Source organism: Rattus norvegicus, chromosome 4 (assembly GCF_021556685.1).
Source record: "Rattus norvegicus strain SHRSP/BbbUtx chromosome 4, alternate assembly SHRSP_T2T, whole genome shotgun sequence".
NCBI lineage: Eukaryota > Metazoa > Chordata > Mammalia > Rodentia > Muridae > Rattus > Rattus norvegicus.
Window position 1 is genome coordinate 57,770,694 of NC_141537.1, and position 6,286 is coordinate 57,776,979.

General features: G+C 42.2%; 1 non-coding gene across 1 annotated transcript; it reads right to left on the minus strand.

The window, feature by feature from the left end:
* Positions 1–5,235: 5,235 nt before the first annotated feature.
* Positions 5,236–5,399, minus strand: LOC120102657 (U1 spliceosomal RNA). The gene has a single exon (XR_015687396.1). It is a non-coding gene; the product is annotated as a U1 spliceosomal RNA (small nuclear RNA).
* Positions 5,400–6,286: the final 887 nt, after the last annotated feature.

Below are 6,286 nucleotides of genomic sequence, written 5' to 3' on the forward strand. Positions count from 1 at the left end.
AAGAACAGGAATTCAAGGCCTATATCTAAACATAGTAAAAGCCATATACAGCAAACCAGTCGCTAACATTAAACTAAATGGAGAGAAACTTGAAGCAATCCCACTAAAATCAGCAACTAGACAAAACTGCCCACTCTCTCCCTACTTATTCAATATAGTTCTTGAAGTTCTAGCCAGAGCAGACAACAAAAGGAAATCAAGGGGATACAGATCGGAAAAGAAGAAGTCAAAATATCACTATCTGCAGATGACATGATAGTATATTTAAGTGATCCCAAAAGTTCCACCAGAGAACTACTAAAGCTGATAAACAACTTCAGCAAAGTGGCTGGGTATAAAATTAACTCAAATAAATCAGTAGCCTTCCTCTACACAAAAGAGAAACAAGCCGAGAAAGAAATTAAGGAAATGACACCCTTCATAATAGTCCCAAATAATATAAAATACCTCAGTGTGACTTTAACCAAGCAAGTGAAAGATCTGTATGACAAAAACTTCAAGATTCTGAGGATAGAAATTGAAGATCTCAGAAGATGGAAAGATCTCCCATGCTCATGGATTGGCAGGATTAATATAGTAAAAATGGCCATCTTCCCAAAAACGATCTACAGATTCAATGCAATCCCCATCAAAATTCCAATCCAATGCTTCAGAGAGTTAAACAGAACAATTTGCAAATTCATTTGGAATAATAAAAAACCCAGGATAGCTAAAACTATCCTCAACAATAAAAGGACTTCTGGGGGAAATCACTATCCCTGAACTCAAGCAGTATTACAGAGCAATAGTGATAAAAACTGCATGGTATTAGTACAGAGACAGGCAGATAGACCAATGGAACAGAATTGAAGACCCAGAAATGAACCCACACACTTAAGGTCGCTTGATTTTTGACAAAGGAACCAAAACCATCCAATGGAAAAAAGATAGCATTTTCAACAAATAGTGCTGGTTCAACAGAAGGTCAGCATGTAGAAGAATGCAGATCGATCCATGCTTATCACCCTGTACAAAGTTTAAGTCCAAGTGGATCAAGAACCTCCACATCAAACCAGATACACTCAAACTAATAGAAGATAAAGTGGGGAAGAATCTCGAACACATGGGCACTGGGGAAAATGTCGTGAACAGAACACCAATAACTTATGCTCTAAGATCAAGAATCGACAAATGGGATCTCATAAAACTACAAAGCTTCTGTAAGGCAAAGGACACTGTTGTTAGGACAAAACGGCAACCAACAGATTGGGAAAAGATCTTTACCAATCCTACAAGAGATAGAGGGCTTATATCCAAAATATACAAAGAACTCACGAAGTTAGACCACAGGGAGACAAATAATCCATTTAAAAAATGGGGTTCAGAGCTAAACAAAGAATTCACAGCTGAGGAATATTGAATGGCTGAGGAGCACCTAATTAAATGTTCAACATCTTTAGTCATAAGGAAAATGCAAATCAAAGCAACCCTGAGATTCCACCTCACACCAGTCAGAATGGCTAAGATCAAAAACTCCGGCGACTTAGGGTTAGGGTTAGGGTTAGGGTTAGGGTTAGGGTTATGGGGTTATGGGGTTATGGGGTTAGGGTTAGGGTTATGGGGTTATGGGGTTAGGGTTAGGGTTATGGGGTTATGGGGTTAGGGTTAGGGTTAGGGTTAGGGTAAAAAAAAAAACTCTGGCGACAGCAGATGCTGGTGAGGATGTGGAGAAAAAGGAACAGTCCTCCATTGTTGGTGGGATTGCAGACTGGTACACCCATTCTGGAAATCAGTCTGGAGGTGCCTCAGAAAATTGGACATTGCACTACCTGTGGACCCAGCTATACCTCTCTTGGGCATATACCCAAAGATGCCCCAACATATAACAAGCACACATGCTCCACTATGTTCATCGCAGCCTTATTTATAATAGCCAGAAGCTGGAAAGAACCCAGATACCCTTCAACAGAGGAATGGATACAAATAATGTGGTACATCTACACAATGGAATATTACTCAGCTACCAAAAACAATGATTTTTATGAAATTCATAGGCAAATGGATGGAACTGGAAAATATCATCCTGAGTGAGGTAACCCAATCATAGAAAAACACACATGTATGCACTCATTGATAAGTGGCTATTAGCCCAAATGCTCAAATTACCCTAGGTGCACAGAACACATGAAACTCAAGAAGGATGACCAAAATGCAAATGCTTCACTCCTTCTTTAAAAGGGGAACAAGAATACCCTTAGGAGGAGGTAGAGAGGCAAAGTTTAGAGCAGAGACTGAAGGAACAGCCATTCAGAGCCTGCCCCACATGTGGCCCATACATATACAGCCACCCAATTAGACAAGATGGATGAAGCAAAGAAGTGCAGACCGACAGGAGCCGGATGTAGATCGCTCCTGAGAGACACAGCCAGAATACAGCAAACACAGAGGCGAATGCCAGCAGCAAACCACTGAACTGAGAACAGGACCCCCATTGATGGAATCAGAGAAAGGTCTGGAAGAGCTCGAAGGGGCTTGAGACCCCACATGAACAACAATGCCAAGCAACCAGAGCTTCCAGGGACTAAGCCACTACCTAAAGACTATACATGGACTGACCCTGGACTCTGACCTCATAGGTAGCAATGAATATCCTAGTAAGAGCACCAGTGGAAGGGGAAGCCCTGGGTCCTGCCAAGACTGAACCCCCAGTGAATGTGATTGTTGGGGGGAGGGCGGCAATGGGGGGAGGATGGGGAGGGGAACACAGATAGAGAAGGGGAAGGGATGGGGTTAGGGGGCTGTTGGCCCGGAACCGGGGAGAGGGAATAACAATTGAAATGTAAATAAGAAATACCCAATTTAATAAATGGGGGAAAAAAAGAAAACAACAAACAGAAAAGAGCAGCTTAAAGTGGTACTAGGCAGGTGAATTAGAACATAGGACTAGATCCATGTTCCTTTCGTGACAAGGAGGCTAGCCTGCATTGAGAAATACATGCAATGTCTACCATGCAGTGATAGTGGTCTCAACCCAGCCATGTTCCTTCAGTGACTGGCTCAGTTACCAGAGCTGTCACAGCATGACGCAGAGATGCACACCTACAACAGTCAAAACTCAAGTGCCCCTCAGTCTCCTGGCAAGAAGTGTGTATGTTTCGTGCTGCTGAAAACTACAATTGTTTACTATAACAGGAAAAGTATATAATATCAAAAGTACACCACTTCATGAAAACAGATATTTAATATCAGAAGAGTCCACTAGGGGCTGGGGATTTAGCTCAGTGGTAGAGCGCTTACCTAGGAAGCGCAAGGCCCTGGGTTCGGTCCCCAGCTCCGAAAAAAAAAGAACCAAAAAAAAAAAAAAAAAAAGAAGAGTCCACTGATATAAATTACTACATAAAGATAGAAACCTATGGTGAATGTCTCAGAAGGTACAAAAAAAAAAAAAAGATAACATTTAGCATCCAGTTGTGAATGTTAAAATGAACGAGACTAGAAGATGTTCTGGGAGATGTGGACCTACTATGAAGCAAGCTCGAGCAAATAAGATGTAGTAGAATTTGTACAAAAATAGGCAAAAGCATAAATGTGAGAGTTCCGATAGCACACATTCACATGTGAGCAGTTCATACTTGAGACACAGGCCATAGAAAAATCCACTAAGAAAAGACATCTCGGGTGTAAGTAAATAAGAAATCAAAGCCTTAAAGGCCTTCAAAACCTACAAAAAGATAGTGCTTGTAGTCTCAGAGTAGAGAAGGATTCCAATTATAAGATGTTAATAGAATAGAGAACTGAAAAATGATATGACATCAATCTTCCAATCACCCAGACCCAGAATAAAATGCTCTATCTCACTCATGTACAGAGCCTGGTGGCAAATCCTTAGATTTGTGTGTTTAACACAAAAGTACCTGCAGAAGTCAGAAACTAAAAGGGACCACTGAGTGGAAGAAGTTAGGAAGTGGGGGTCTAGTAGAACACAGATTATATTAGAGGGAAATAGAAAAATAGGAGAGAAGCTTAAGTGGGGGTGGGGATAGGACAATGGAGCAGAGGAATGGGGAAGAATAATTAACACAAGGTATTAGCCATATGTAAATCTAACATTTTATAAACTTATCACACACACACACACACACACACACACACACATCTGAGAAACCACAGATTGCCAAATAAAAAGCCCTATGCCAGATGTTCAGGAGATTGTTGGTCAGTAGGATTGCAGATACTCCCAAAACAACAGAGGCCGTTGCTCTCAGTTTCACACTAGAACTAGGTGATAACACCCTATTGCAGAAGACACCCATACACTCTGTCACAGGACATGGAGAAATAAATCAACTTGGTACTGACTGGGAAACTTCCTCCCTGTTAGCTGGGAAGAAAATAATCATTAATGGTCTGATCCAGCTGTGAACTCTGCAATTTATAGTAACAACTGGTCTGTTGTGGTACCCCAGGGTGCACCCTGGCATAAGCATTCTGCCATAACCAACTGCTTTGTGGGTAGACTTAAGCCCCACTCTGCAGGAATAACTACATGTCTAGGTCTATAAATCAATTAAGAACCCATGACTGAAGAGCTCATAGGCCCTAGGGGTAAACCAACTATTATCATTTTACTAAATGGACATTGTATCATAATGGTCTCTAAAGGTATATATCTTTACTCATAGACCAGTGCAGCTCTCAGTTGTCATCAATGAACCTTTTTGTATATGAAATTCTCAAAGAATTAATAAAAAACATTATATTTTAACAAAACTACTTATCATCAGAAGATGGCATAAAAAGGGTTTAACGGGGTAGACAAAATCTGTAACATGCATAAACAACAAAGGACTAGGATCCATAATCAACTAAACAAATCAAAACAAAGTGCTATATGAGACAGAAAAGGTACTGAGATAGGAACTACGACAGCATCTTAGCAAGAGCAATACGACAAAAAAAAAGCAGTAAATGTCTCAAGGGAGTGAATTATAGAGCTCAAAAAGTCAATAGATCAACAGAAAAATTATTAATACATACATAATACCAGTTTGCTAAAGTGGCTGAATAAAAAAAAATCAATAAATTTCATATATGCCAGCAATTTCCAGTTAAGAACGAGTTGGTGTGGAGAGAGGTGCAGGGGGCAGGAGGAGGAGGAGCTGAGGGGTGAATATGACCAAAACACACTGGGTGAAATTCTCAAATAATAAAAATATTTTTTATTATTTTTCTTTCTTTCTTTCTTTTTCTTTTTTACAGGGGAGAGCGCGAACGCAGTCCCCCACTACCACAAATTATGCAGTCGAGTTTCCCGCATTGGGGGAAATCGCAGGGGTCAGCACATCCGGAGTGCAATGGATAAGCCTCGCCCTGGGAAAACCACCTTCGTAATCATGGTATCTCCCCTGCCAGGTAAGTATGTCTTTCTTTCTTTCTTTTTTTTACACTCCAGACTTTATTGCCCTCCTGGTCCACTCTCCCCACGTCCCATACCTCCTGCCTGCCCCCATGTCTCCATGAGGATGTCTCCACCCCTCCCACCCCACCAAACATCTAAACTCCCTGGGCCTCCAGTCTCTTGAGGGTTGGGTGCATCTTCTCTGACTGAACCCAGACCCAGCAGTCCTCTGATGTACATGTGTTAGGGGCCTCATCTCAGTTGGTGTGTGCTGTCTGGGTGGTGATCCAGAGTCTGAGAGATCTCGGGGGTTCAGGTTAGTTGAGACTGCTGGTCCTCCTACAGGGTCACCCTCCACCTCAGCTTCCTCCAGCTTTTCCCTAATTCAACCACAGGAGTCAGCAGCTTCTGTTCATTGGTTGGGTACAAATATCTGCATATGACTCTTTCAGCTGCTTGTTGGGTCTTTAGGAGGGCAGTCATGATAGGCCCTTTTTTGTGAGCGCCCCATAGCCTCAGTAAAGATGTCAGGTCTTACCCCCTCCCCCTTGAGCTGGATGCCACTTTGGGCCTGTCACTGGACCTCCTTTTCCTCAGGTTCTTCTCCATTTCCATCCCTGCAGTTCTTTCACACAGGAAAAATTATAAGTCAGAGTTTTGACTGTGGGATAGCAGCCCCATCCCTCACTTGTGTTTCTGCTGGAGGTGGGCACTACAAGTTCCCTTTCCCCACTGTAGGGCATTTCAGCTAGGGTCCTCCCTGAGAGTCCTGAGAGTCTCTCACCACCCCTTGCATGGGAGACCACCTGGGAATACCGGATGCTGTAAATAAAAGTAATTTTAAAGGAAGAACAGAGTTTTAAGATGCAGGAGCTGGAAAGACAGCACAGCAGGTAGCAATGCTTGCTT